This window comes from Crinia signifera, chromosome 2 (genome assembly GCF_055691185.1).
Source record: "Crinia signifera chromosome 2, ASM5569118v1, whole genome shotgun sequence".
NCBI classification, from domain to species: domain Eukaryota; kingdom Metazoa; phylum Chordata; class Amphibia; order Anura; family Myobatrachidae; genus Crinia; species Crinia signifera.
In genome coordinates, this window is record NC_139218.1 from 214,165,615 (window position 1) to 214,179,197 (window position 13,583).

At 44.2% G+C, this 13,583-nt stretch overlaps 1 protein-coding gene across 1 annotated transcript in view; it reads right to left on the reverse strand.

The window, feature by feature from the left end:
* Positions 1-8,704, reverse strand: part of ADGRB2 (adhesion G protein-coupled receptor B2) — a 469,428-nt gene extending 460,724 nt beyond the window's left edge. Inside the window, exon 1 of the mRNA XM_083173693.1 lies at positions 7,224-8,704. The gene's annotated coding sequence lies outside the window, so the exon portion shown is untranslated. The remainder of the gene's footprint in view (positions 1-7,223) is intronic.
* Between the last annotated feature and the right edge of the window lie 4,879 nt (positions 8,705-13,583).

Consider the following 13,583-nt stretch of genomic DNA (forward strand, 5'->3'; position numbering starts at 1 on the left):
TCTGCTAACATCCAATCACATGCTGGCCTGTTCAGTGTGGAACACCCCCTGGAATTACATTTTTGAAGAGTCTCTTGTCCAGTTCGATGTAGATTATATAGTTACATTTTTTTTTTATCCAGGGTGGTTCATCCTCTTTAATAATACTGCCTTTTATAGGTTTACAAGTTTCAGGATGCTTAGTGGAGCATATGTGAGAATCAGGATATTAATAAGCTCATCAATCCAACTTTTACCATCCTACTCAGGGTCCGGTTCTTGATCTTTGTAATAAGTATTCAAACTTTTCTTTTTACCAACATACTCAGTGTATAAGACTGTACATCATCCGTACTGATGTGCTAACTGATGAGGAAGTGCTTATGCAGTGCTAGAAATTATAGTGCAAATAAGAGAATATTGGGCACCTGTGATTTACCTCCTCAAACCATGCTGACTTATGACATTGTATACCTTGCAGCAAAGCTATAGGACACTCATTTTTCACAGGAAAATTCATATATAATAACTTCATATTTTAAACGTTTTCAAAACTACAGGCATTTCCCCTGGCTTTGGCCGATAACAATGCCATATGAGTCACCAAAGATAAGTAGAGGACTTGTATTTTCCTGACGCACCAGAGTGAGGTAGAAGCTTTTTTAGAGACTTTTCCCATGCAAGCTCAAATAGTAGGTAGATAGGTGATTGTACATCTGCCTTGGTGGACTCTAATAAGAAAATGATCTATTGCCTGTTTGTTAAAACAACCTTGCTAAGAACCAAAATCAGTAAAAACCCAATGACCCCAAATAGAAATGTATATGAAACATAATACAGAGTGGTTTGTATGAAAAGAAGCAGCTTGGGGACTGTTTCGATCAAGACTCATGGGGAGGGATGAACTATCCCTATAAATGTAGTCAAACGCCAAAAATGCTGTTTTCAGAGGTTTGACCACATTTCTGTCTGACAGCCCAGGCATTATACTGTGCCTGCACAAGCCTCAGGTGCGCATGTGCACAAAAATGGGATGTGGTCACTGCTCACACTAGCGTTATGCGAGTCACAGGAGGATGGAAAGTCCTGCCTTGCCCACATGCATCAAGCTCTTGAAACTGAAACAAATGAGCCAAACCTAATGAACATCTACACTTTTCTTTTAGCAAAGTTACCGAGATCTCATAGGAGTCCCCCCCAGTGTTCCCACACAGCTCGAACACATGCTGTCCGACAGCGATGAAGGACTCCCTGGTCATAAACTACGAAGACTCCGCACACAAAAGGGCATCTCTTATTAAAAGGTCTGTGCTTTCCGGTTTTGGTCGTAATAATACATTCCTACGGTGTTTCTAAATGCTACTATGCATGCGATAAATGGCAGGATGCATCACATTCAAAATGCAATGTATGATGCTTCCCCCACAGCAAGACCAAAAACTCTTTGTGCACTTTTATTTGCGTTCAACTGTTTTATCCTCTGTTAAACTGCCTTTGAACATCTTTATGTACTATAGAATATGCTTACTTTTCATAGAACAGAACTATCATCATACTGATTTCCACTTTCATTCCAATGGTCCCGTGAAAAACAGCTATAAAAATCCCAGCGCCATGCTGTTGCAGACGTTTTCCATGGGCATTCATCAGCCTGACCTGAACTCTAGCAGCTCCCAAAGCAGTCTCAGCATTACTGAATGCCATGGATTTCAGCACACTGGGGGAGGTTGAGAAAAGGAACACAGGCTTATGTTACTAAATGCACCAACTACAAACAGATAGGTAGGCTCTTTTCAAAGAAGTTTATAGGTGTTTTAAAGAAATTAAGATGAATGAAACCAGTGCTTAATTGGCCTGTAATATTTACAGAAAGCATAAACATAATTACAACAGAAACAACGTTCGCTTCTGAATTCAGCGGAAGGACATTAACTGCAACAAATGACCATTTGCTCCATTAGAGATGTTAAGGATGTACAGATAAAATTAGAATATGAGCAGGTTTTGAAATGATAGCTTTGCCATGAGTACAGTAGCAAATAAACAATAATACAAGGGACCTGTAAGTGTAAACTATGACCAAATTACTTACTCACTGGGGACTATTTATGTATAAAATAATTCATTTTCAGCCTAGGCATAACGGATTCCACTAAAATATATCTCACCATAACATTTCTGAGAATAGTTGTGTTGTCCCATCCATTCTGCAGCCGGAGTTGTCAACACACATTTCTTTCACTGAACGCATCAAGGTATCTACGTGTCTTTGTGACCATTAGGTGGATATTATGTCTATATTACCTTGCTTATTTTTTTGTGGTTTGTATCATAAACTTCTATGGCACCTCATCTAAAAACTCAAGAATATTACATTTACAACAAAATGTGCTACTGTAAATTATAAGCAAAATAGAGGGCATAAAAGGGGTTTTATACTAGTACAAAACTGCAGGCCAGGTGCATATAGAAATGTAATAGATCGCATATGTGACTTTGGTATCTGTAATCATTTTCCACAAGGGTGTATTATTCATTGTAATATACATTTTCCTAATGATCACTGAAGTGGTGACCTCAGAACTCATTCATTATAACTGATGACATAATAACTTCTAGTTTATACTTTTATTAACAGCACTTGGACATTATATACAGTATCTACTCTCTACCTCCCAAGGACCGGTACTTGTTTCCTAGACCAGCGCCCACGATTCCACAACTCATCGCATTGCACGCAATATTGCGGCATGCGATGCGATTAGATTTTTAATTGTACAAGCACACAGATGGGTGCTTGCAATCTGATTCCATCATTTAGTGTCACCCCCCAGTTTCAACGCCACCCGCACTATCAACGCCAACCCGTATCGTGGCGAGCGGCCGCGGTACGCGTCCTCCGATTTTTTCATACCCCCCACTATCCACCTCGGAGGGCAGTTGACTTTAGATAGTGTGGCGAGCGCAGCGATCCACCGAGCCCGACGCGTGGCGAGCGCAGCAAGCCCCGTGAGGGGACGCGTAATACAAGCCCAAAGCGTGGTGAGCGGACACGGATTAAGTTACATGCATTCCGCGCCCCCTCGCGGGGCTCGCCACACTATCTAGAATCAACTCCACGCCGACATGGGATGGCGTGGATACTGGGGGTTACATCTCATTCTAAGCAACCATCACATGGCATGGGTGCTTGTACAATGAAATATTGCATCGCATCGCCTCTCATTTGCTGGCATGTGATCCTATGTGATATTTCATTGTACAAGCACTACTGTGCATTTAACATGGAGATCGCATCGCACATCATTCATAACGGTATGCAATGCCATGCGATTGGCGCCGTGCTAGGAAACAAGTACCCAAGGACCTTCACTATAGACTTGTTTTTCTACGTCCTCTGCTGCTTCCCTGGTAAGGTCCCATCAATAGCTGACATTTTCATGACATTCTGGTAACGGGTTGGTATTCCTGGTCAGTCATTTAATAGAACTGAGGAAACATTACTCCCATGGCTTTCTCAGAGTAGGGATTTAAGGTAAAAATGTTTTAAGCATTCTTAAGGACCATACACACTGGGAGATTTTGAGATGAAAGCAGCTCACTTTTACCGTTTGAGCTGCTTTCAGCTGAAAAGCCACCCAGTGTGTACAGCCTGGCAATGAGCGGTGAGTGCTGATGTGAACTCCTGCGTCATTGCCAGCAGATGAATGATGGGATGGAAGGCTTTCCATAGCGTCCTGCTATGGAAAGCTGTCCACTACCGCGAAAATCAATTGGACGGGAGAAAATTGCTCAGTGTATGTGCTGAGTGATTTTCATCCCAGCGATTTTCCCCTTCATCGCTGTGCATACACGCTGGGCACCCTTTCAGACTCTCCAAATGTCCTCCTTTTTCAGTACTTAGCAAATAGTTGTAGACTTAAGGCCCATACACAGGGCCGGTGTAAGGCTTCTCAGCACCCTAGGCAAAACTTCAACCTGCTGCCCCCATATTGCCACCAATAACCATTTTCCAACCCCTTAATTCATACTTGCCTAACATTCTGGAATGGCAGGGACCCTCCCAAAATTGAGTGGTCCTCCCAGCCCCCCCAAGTAGGTGGGCAAGACCCCTGCTTTCTCTGGAGGCCCCCAGCACCCTCCCCTTTGCTACCCACAACAGAGTACAGGAAGAGAGGGCAAAATAAGGAAATATGCCTCAAGAGAAAGTATGGAGGTGAGGTCGTAGAGATTCCACAGCAACCACCTGCATTAAGTACAACAAGGATCGTCACTGACATCATTGATTTTTTGATAGGCAGACTTGGTGGCGAGCTTGAGCTGCTTTCTACTCAAAAGCCGCCCAGGGTGTATAGGCAGACGATAAGATGTGCGCGCTGATGTGTGCTCCTCCATCATCGCCAGTGGCTGCCGTTCGCCTGCTGGTTTTACCTGCAAACTCCATAGTGTTAAGCTTTGGAAAGCCGTTCACTGCGATGAAAATCACTGGGCAGGGTGGAAATCGCTTAGTGTGTTTGCACTGAGCGATTTTCAGCCCAGTGATTTCAGCAATCATCGATGTGCATACACGTTGGGATAAAAACACCTAATTTGTATAGTATGTACCTTTAAGGGGCTTACACACAGGGAGATTTTGCTGAGCAATCTAAGCGGTTCGGTTGCCCAGCAAGATCACTCAGTACACAGCGCTGCACAACGATGTGCCAGCAATGTGTGCTAAGCGATCTGTCAGGGCCAGTGTTAACACGGAGCAATGTAGGGGCCTTTTCTAAGCAATCTAGTGAGATCACTTAGAAAATGCACTGAAATCGCTCTGTGTGTAAGCTACAATAGTTTACCACTGTTGTCCCTGTATAGCTTACACCATCTATAGATAGCAAGAGAGATATGGTCTCCATTTTTGACACAGCCTTTCTCTTTTCAGCAAAGCCTTCCAGACACTGTCAGGTTCCAACCAGGTGAAATTGTGATACATGCATGCACACCAGCTGTCACACATGAGCATAACACAGCAGCCTGTCACTAGCAGTGGTAGGCTACCAACAACATAGATGATGCCACCAAAGAGGGACATGATGCTGTACCTCACCAGAAAGACAAGTAATGTTAAATACCAACAGCATATTTGCTAGTTTCACTGCAATACTAACCTAAATATACTGCTGATATAAGGTTTGTTAGTAAATGTGGCCCATAGTCAACGAGAAAATACATCTGTGGAACAATTCACCTGCATCAGATTGAAATCATAAACCAAAATCAGACACCTGATCATGGGCCTTATTTAGATTATTATATAAACTCAGTGGTTTACATAATAATCCCCACTGTTTGTAGGTCTGTACAGGAAGGACAGATGATGCGTGATCACTGGCAGGCATCCTCCCATGAGTACATGTTGCAGTGTTTGGAGGGGGGCAACTGGGACTGTTCCACAAAACGGGGGTGCAGTAGTGATCCGATGCTGTATCTTTGAACGCAGCACTTGATTGGCTAATGCTGGCAGGAAGCATCTAATTCCTACAGACCCCTCCTACAGTATTTGTCTTTTACTTGTGAGGTATTTGACAGCCGTCCACATCAGAACCAGGCCCAATTTTCTGTTGTCTTCCTAAGCTTCCTATCATACAATGTAATAGACAATTTTCTAAACCAGTATATCCCCCTTAACTAATGAAATGTTCAGTGCTTCTTAATCAATAACATGGGGAATTCTGAGCATTTTTCTGCATATTTAAGCCATAACTTTTACTAAAATACTGTGGCTCTTTTGTCATTACAGTACCTTAAACTTTGCATTAAAAGCATGCAATGTGAGACAATTACCCCACTGTGACCTTACCTAATCATTTTGTCTTCATTGTAAAAAGAAAAGAAAAAAATGAAGTTTCCTTTGTCTGCAGCAATTATCTGAAAGTTTCTTTAGCAGAACATGAGTTGAAATAAATGTCTCTCCCTACCATAGCATTTTACTTATGTGGTTGAAAGACCCTGAGCAGATAAAAGCATCCATTAATTAGCTATGCCAGAAGGATCTACTGCACATTAGGAGAGACAAAGTAGAAAAATGTACCAACCATTTTTTTCATACAAATCTACAGGAATGAAAACCTCGTACAAGGAAGATAGCATCGATGATATTCCCAGATGCCATAATATAGATAATTCTCATAAGCAATATGCGATGTCATTAAAAACTAATGAAAATCATTTAATCCTAAGCATATCAGTGTAGAGGGATAGATAGATAGATAGATAGATAGATAGATAGATAGATAGATAGATAGATAGATAGATAGATAGATAGATAGATAGATAGATATTAGGAAGGAAGAAGATGAGAGAGAGAGAGAGAATTAGGCAGATAGATAGATAGATAGATATAGATAGATAGATAGATAGATAGATAGATAGATAGATAGATAGATAGATAGATAGATGCAAAAAACATATATTAACATATGCAAGATAGACATTTAAGTGGGATGTACAGAGAAAGTAAAACTGCTGCATGTTAGGTACCCAAGCAGACAGAATCTGCATTCTCGGCACATGGCATAAAGATGGTGTGAAAGTGGCAAGAGGACCAGAATTGCTGATTGAATAAAGTATGATACTGTAGGTTTTCTATGATGGATGCATGCAATCTACTACTACACCAAAAGTAAAAGTACTTCATAGATATTTCAGTAATAATAGCCTAACCAGTACATCTGAAAGCAGTCGGTGCAAACTTATACCAAATGGGGTAACTGTACCAGTCACGATTTTTTTTTTAACTCTATGATAACCAATAATATTATTCAGAGACATGCACAGCATAAAGCACTGACCACGTGATAGCAGCCATGACTGAGCCTTACTGACCACTGACAGGGCACAGCACCCCAGACCTCAGTCCGTATTCCACACCACCTGTGTGTGCAGTAGCCACACACACATGACCCAGCAAGCATAGCATGATCCGCAGCACTAGGCAGGAGTACTGTGTGTACAGAGCATCAATGGCCAAACAGCACTGAGCAGCCAGAGCGTGTCCAGCAGGGGTGAGGAGTTTCCATCCCACACTGAGAACTCAGCCGTGATATAGATATACTGCAGATATCATGGCAGCAGCGAGCACTCTCACTGCCTCGCACAGCATCGCCCATGTTCAGCATACGGCAGTGCCTATATATTTATACTCACAGTATATTCCCCGGCACACACATACTGTGATGCCACCCAGGTCCCCCGCGGCTTACCTGGTCGCTGTTAGCAGTACTAGATGGGGTGGGAGGCTGTGTCCTGACGCCTGTGATGTCCCATGATCCAGGATAGATCTCCCTCTGTTGCTCTCTCACATCTTCCCGAGTAAGTTTATTCCTGCGGAATCCTCCGGCTGCCGGCGGCTACTCTCCCCGGGAAGGAGCGCTGTGTGTGCGGGGTGTGTGGGCATCTATGGCCGGCCCTTAGCCCGCTTACTGTATATAGCGCCAATGCTGTGTATTACAGCGAGCGCATAGAAGTGATCTGCTGCTATATACAGTAGTGATCGTACTGATCCTGCCAACACATGAGCGGCCGCACTGGGTTACGTGCAGTCTCTAATGCATCTATCTATCTATCTATCTATCTATCTATCTATCTATCTATATCTGTCTGTACTTTCCTATGCAATCTACTGAATGTAATGTGTGTACCTTTATAAACTCATCTGGCATTGGTCCATACAGAGCAATTTGACAGTTTGAACTGTATCTCCTCTGTGTTCCATGTATGCCCGTGTGTGCGGGCAGTGTGCAGGGGGTGCAGGTCCTGTGTGTGACCCTTTCCCTCGGGTGGAAGTGATAATTAGTATTTAGATTTGATTTGAATCATTGAATGCACCTAGTCTGTGTGATGATTAGTACATGCTTGGCTGTGTGCCCGGACATGTACAGCAGGCTGATAACACTGTGCACTCGCTGCCGCTGCTGCTGCCACACGCTATATACCCTGTATCTGTCAGTGTGATTACAGTCTCAGTGTAGGGGTGCTGCTGCTACTGCTGCTACACGGTGCTGTGCACACACTCATTGTATGCCCAAGTGAGGACAAGTAGTGTGGGACTAGTGTCTGTCTGCTGCGTGGCTAATGACCTGTGTGGCTAGTGTCCCTACAGGTGTGGCTAGGGATCCTGTTGACCCTACATATGTGGCTAGTGTTCCTGCCCGTGTGGGCACTGCACTGTGGGCTCAGTAGAAGTGAGGTTCCCCAGTAGTGAGTGCTGGTGACAGCGCAGTATGTATGTGCCACACGATGTACTGTAGATCTCCTCCCGGTGAAAGTCTGCGAGACACCGCGATCCCAGGGGCCCTTTGGCCGGTGATGGAGCTTGGTAAATAGAGTCTGGGACTAGGATTCCCGTGCAATCTGCCTACGCAGCGTCCGCTTCTCTGTGCCAATTCCCCAATGCCCGAGGTGCCAGGGTCTTGCCGCCCGATGCCAAGTCTCAGTCCCCGGGTGTCATGCTTGAATATTTGGTATAGGTTCCCAAGGTAAGTGTCCGGATTTTGTGTGATGGATACAGCGAGGCCCTGTATGTCCACTCCAGCACTGGCAGATGTGCCCCTGACTGTATGTCTGCCCCCGCTCCCTTCCTCTGAATCCCTCCCTCTCTCAGTGTACCAGGCTCAGTCTATCTTCTCCTCCATCTCTCCGCTCTGCACAGCATACTCTCCTCTGTGTCCCTCCTCCCTCCTTCCCCAGTCTCTCCCTCTCTATCCCAGCTCAGCCCCCCCACTCTCTCTCTCTCCCCTCTATCTCTCCCTCTCTCTCTACCTCTCGCAGCCTCCTCCTCAACTCAGTGTTTCTCCATTCCTCACTCACTTCCATCTCTCAGGGTTTTTTCGTGTCTCTGGTTGCCAGTGTGATTTGTCTCCCTCACACCACTATTCTCCTCTCCGCTGCCTTTCTTGCTTTCTTTTTTTTTTCTTCTTAAATGAATATTACTATATATATGGACAGAATGTGTTACCTTTGGCCCCTGATTCCTAAACCAATACATACTGTACAGCAAACTGACACAGTGTTATTCATCTCATTCAAAGTACCCTACATGGGGGGTCAGGGGGCAATCAACATATTCACTTTAGTTTAGAGAAGTGTTTCTCAACTCCAGTCCCCCAATTATCACAACAGTTCAATGTTTTCAGTATTTCTGTCTGTGGAAACAGGTGGAATAATTACTGGCCCAGAAAAATAACCAAATACCCCATTCTCACTGCTAGGCAAATTCCCGTTTGCCTTTTAACATGCGTTTTTCTGTGTGAACATTTCAACCCGTGTAGAAATTCCCGGGTCTCCAACCCTGCTTTTTACCGAGGTTGGAGACTGGGGTATGCAGAGACGGGTTGACCCTTTCCCACTGCAAAAAAAACCTGTGTTAAAAATGCAAATTATCGGGTAGAACTGCTTCGCCCATGAATTTGCCTTTTACCCATACTTGCCAACTCCTTTCTGGGAGAAGCCCGGAGAGGAGACCCGACAGCAGCATGTCAGGGGGGCGGGACGGGCAGACGTCATGAAGCCCAGCCCCCATGGCAGTAAAACAACATGAATTGGGGGAGGGGCTAAAATGTCGCGATATGGCACAAATCGTGTAATTTTAGCCCCGCCCGTCAAAACCGGTCATTTTATGCAGCATTGAAGGGGGGTGCAGGGGCTGCCGGAAAAATGCGGGAGGATTGCCCACCTTTTGGGGGGGGGGGGGGGGGGAGGCTGGAGGGGGACCCGATTTTCAGGAGCCTCACGGCAATTTCGGGAGGGTAGGCAAACCTGCTTTTACCCCTTTCACACCAGAAGCAAATTATCAGGTTAAAGCTTTTCAACCTGGGAATTTTCTGAAAAACCCAGGTATTTATTTGGTGTGAAAGGGTCAACACAGGTTTTTAAATCCCAACACTCAGATCCTGCTCTTGACCAGGGTCGGAGTGCTGGGATTTAAGACCCATGTTGACCCTTTCACACCACCTGGGTTGAAAAGCTTTAACCTGGTAATTTGCGGGTGGTGCGAATTGGGGTCAGGCTGCATCCGGCAAAATGACCCGGCACTCAAAAATTCTGGGAAATTGCCAGGTGGCCGGTGTGAAAGGGGTATTAGCAGTGAGAACGGGGTCCGGTGCTGCAGTCCCCTGCATTAAAATGCCAGGTAAAAGCCGAGTTGTTCACACTGGCAGTGTGAACACGGCAAAACTCACCTGTGATGATTAAAGAAATCCAGAAGGTATGGTTTGTTTGGGGGTACTTGAGGAAGTTGAGAACCACTGGTTTAGATTGTTACCCAGGAGGCATAGCAAACTTGATAAAGCATAATGGATCAGCATTTATACTACCTGCAATGTTGCATGACAGATTGAGGGTGCAGCCAAAAAGCTTTGGCAAGGACCAGAAGTTCTAGGTTGTTGCACAGGGGCAGTTAGGGGCATGCATTAAGCCAGACAAGAATAGCCAATAATACACAGTGTACTGATACAGGTACAGTATATGATGGCTGTGACACCTGCTGAATTTATATTCTGAACATTTATCTTTGATTTCCATTACAGTAAAATGCACTTGTACACATTGTAATCTTGGTGGGAGTTAAATGGTAACTCATCCGTTTTGACTTAAGCTCATGTTGTGCTGCTTGTACCGTAGGTTTCTCAGAAAGAGCCACAGATTCTCCAGTGACAGGTGACAACGTCACATTAGGAAGATGAATAATGTGTCACATTTGTTTCTGAAACTGTTACGCTGACATGACATTTTGCTGCATTACGATAACAATGTTATCTTAGCAAGAGGGGTCCCGAAGGGGTCATGCCTCATTATGTCTCTTAGAAGTAAATAGGTGGTCCCTGTGCTGTGGTAGGACTGACAGGAGGTGCTTCTCATAGGATTTTAAAAGGTCTTGATTTGCAGACGAAGAAAGCATCTGATACTGTAGCTGTATAAATCCTACAGAAAGGCAGATTATGTTGCACATTTGAAAGGAATGAGCAGCACAAGAAGTTCTCATTGTTTTTTAATGACACTGAAATCCCCTGATCTTGTCATCATCTAAATTTCTTCGTTGTTCCAATGTCTAATGTCTTCATAACCTAGAAAAACATGCTACTTGGTGAAGACCTTTAAGTAGGATAATCTGTAAGCTCATGGGAAAGATTAAACTAACTGTAATAAGATGGAAAGCTTTCACTGATGGAGAGTAAAACCTGTACTTCTTCCATGTCACTTACTCTAAGGGGCATCACTTTCATGATGACATAACTATTACACATTTTAATGGCAGGGCTGTAGTTATTTTAAGAGGCCTGATAATTATCATCTGTATATGGTACAGTCATTAGCAGTGATGCCTCGTGGTGCTACAGCCACGGATTCACAATCCGAACACTAGCTGCAGAGTTTGCCAGATGTTACAAGCCTTGGAGAGAGATAAAGTGGAGATTTCTAAACTTCCAACCAGCCAGCTCCTAACTGTCATATTTCAATCATAGCCTGCAGCATGGCTTATTGGCTAGTACTTTATCACTTTCCACTCAACTTTTTAAGGTTTAGTAATTTGCCCCATTTTGTCCATTCAGTTAAATGCTATATCCCATCAAGCATCACTGTGATGCTTGTGTACATATCAGCTAGTTATGGTACCCCTGACACAGTAGGTTTTCATGTGAACCATTGGTGTATTTAGAATGGGTGCAGTGTGTGTGTGGTGTGACTCTCACCTCTGTTCTCCGACGAGTCTTGTGCAGCACTGCAGTTTTTATTTTATTGTAAAAGCTTTATTGACAGGCAGCCAAACTAACAAGACCTCTTTTCCTGTTTCTCCAGTGCGGAGAGACAGATACCCCCAACTAGATGTGATGAAGACACCGCTGGAGAAGGTGGCTGACTGTAAGTGTTCTCTCTCCATAGTAACACCCGGGTCACTTAGCACTGCGATAACTGACCCAGGTGCAGCGCAATATTGTAGACTGCACTTGCCTCTTGTAGGCACATCAGGGCTATAATTATAATGGGTGCATGGGTTACCATTGCTATGGGGCCCAGAGGCTTAGTGGGCTCATATCATGTCAGCATTGTGCTAAATGCAGCTGAAAAGGATTTTCCCACAAGGACATCAGGGAAATTCCCACTGGGACCACCATCTACAGGCCCCAACCCACCTTTAATGTCAGGTTCCAGACTGTGCACCTACATTATATAGGGATTAGTCAACTGGTGGTACATAGATGAATATGAGTACTTGGTTTATTTGTATAGAAACTACTCCGTGTATTCCCCCTACTAAGGACTAAGAAAAGTCACCAACTCTTAAGTCACCCCATGGTAATAACTTTATTAACCTAATTGAACCTTGTTTTCACAGTGACATGTATTTTGCTGAACTCATTGCACTGGCTGGTGTATATGGGGTCTAATACATATAGGGCCTTATTCTGGTTGGAGCGGCCGGGCCGTACGCGTACGTCCCGGTGGTTTTCATGATCTGCGCATGTGCAGATACGCTAATGCGCCGGCGCGAACACTCCACAACGCTTACGGCCGGGTCTCAACGTGCGAAAAAACCTGTACGCGAGTGTACGGGTAATGGGGGCGGCATAGGGGCGTGTTGATGGGAGCGGCCGAAATAATGAGGGAAAATGGGCGTAAATATGGGCGTACACGGGGGTGTGCACCAAAAATGAGCGGTGCTACTACCGCACGATCGCCTAAAGCACCGTTCATTTCGGACACCAGACAGGCGCCCGGCAACCGCCAGCTCAGACCACCCCTACAGATACCGCATGCCAGCGTGCGCCTGGGATTGCTAATTAACGCTGATTACTACTCAAACACATACACCTGAATGTAATAAGCAATGCTGCAGTCTATTAAGTCCAAAGCATGATTTCACTACCTGCAAGCCACACACACAGCACGCAAACACATTGGAAGCTTCTCTTTCTATACTTCTCCACATTTAAACGTTTGTTTAATTTAAGGTAAGAATCTTTTTAAGACCTGCTTATATACGCTAAGGTAGGGATTTGCTAAACAGTTAGACACATTCACTACGTGCTTTCATAGACTTTACACAGTAGCACACTCAATCTACACAAGTCGACATGTGTCAACGTGTTCACTCTAATACAAACATAGGTTTTCTATTTAGGATACAATAACATAAACCACATCTAACACCTACAAAGGATGTTTCAGCAATATTTGAAGGCCATGACCACTATTTTGCACACAATCTTTGTATAGTACCCAAAATACTGAACTGTACCACTATCTTATCTGCTATGAATTGGATTTGACTACACTCTGGATGTAAGATGCCACCAATCACATTATTGCACTCACATCTCTCTAACAAAGGATTCCTACATCTGCTTATGACACTGTCAAATCATATATATTTAAAAAGTTATGCATGTTTGTTCACAAGCTATTTTATCATGTTTGGCCCATTCACACATCTTTTTTTAGGGAGGACACATATGCATTCCTACACAAATGTACCTTTTCACCCTTGTTTGTCTGCCTCACCCACTCCATGAGGAAAGCATTGTTCTGGACCTGCTTTTACCTACTACTGTAGGAGCTACCTC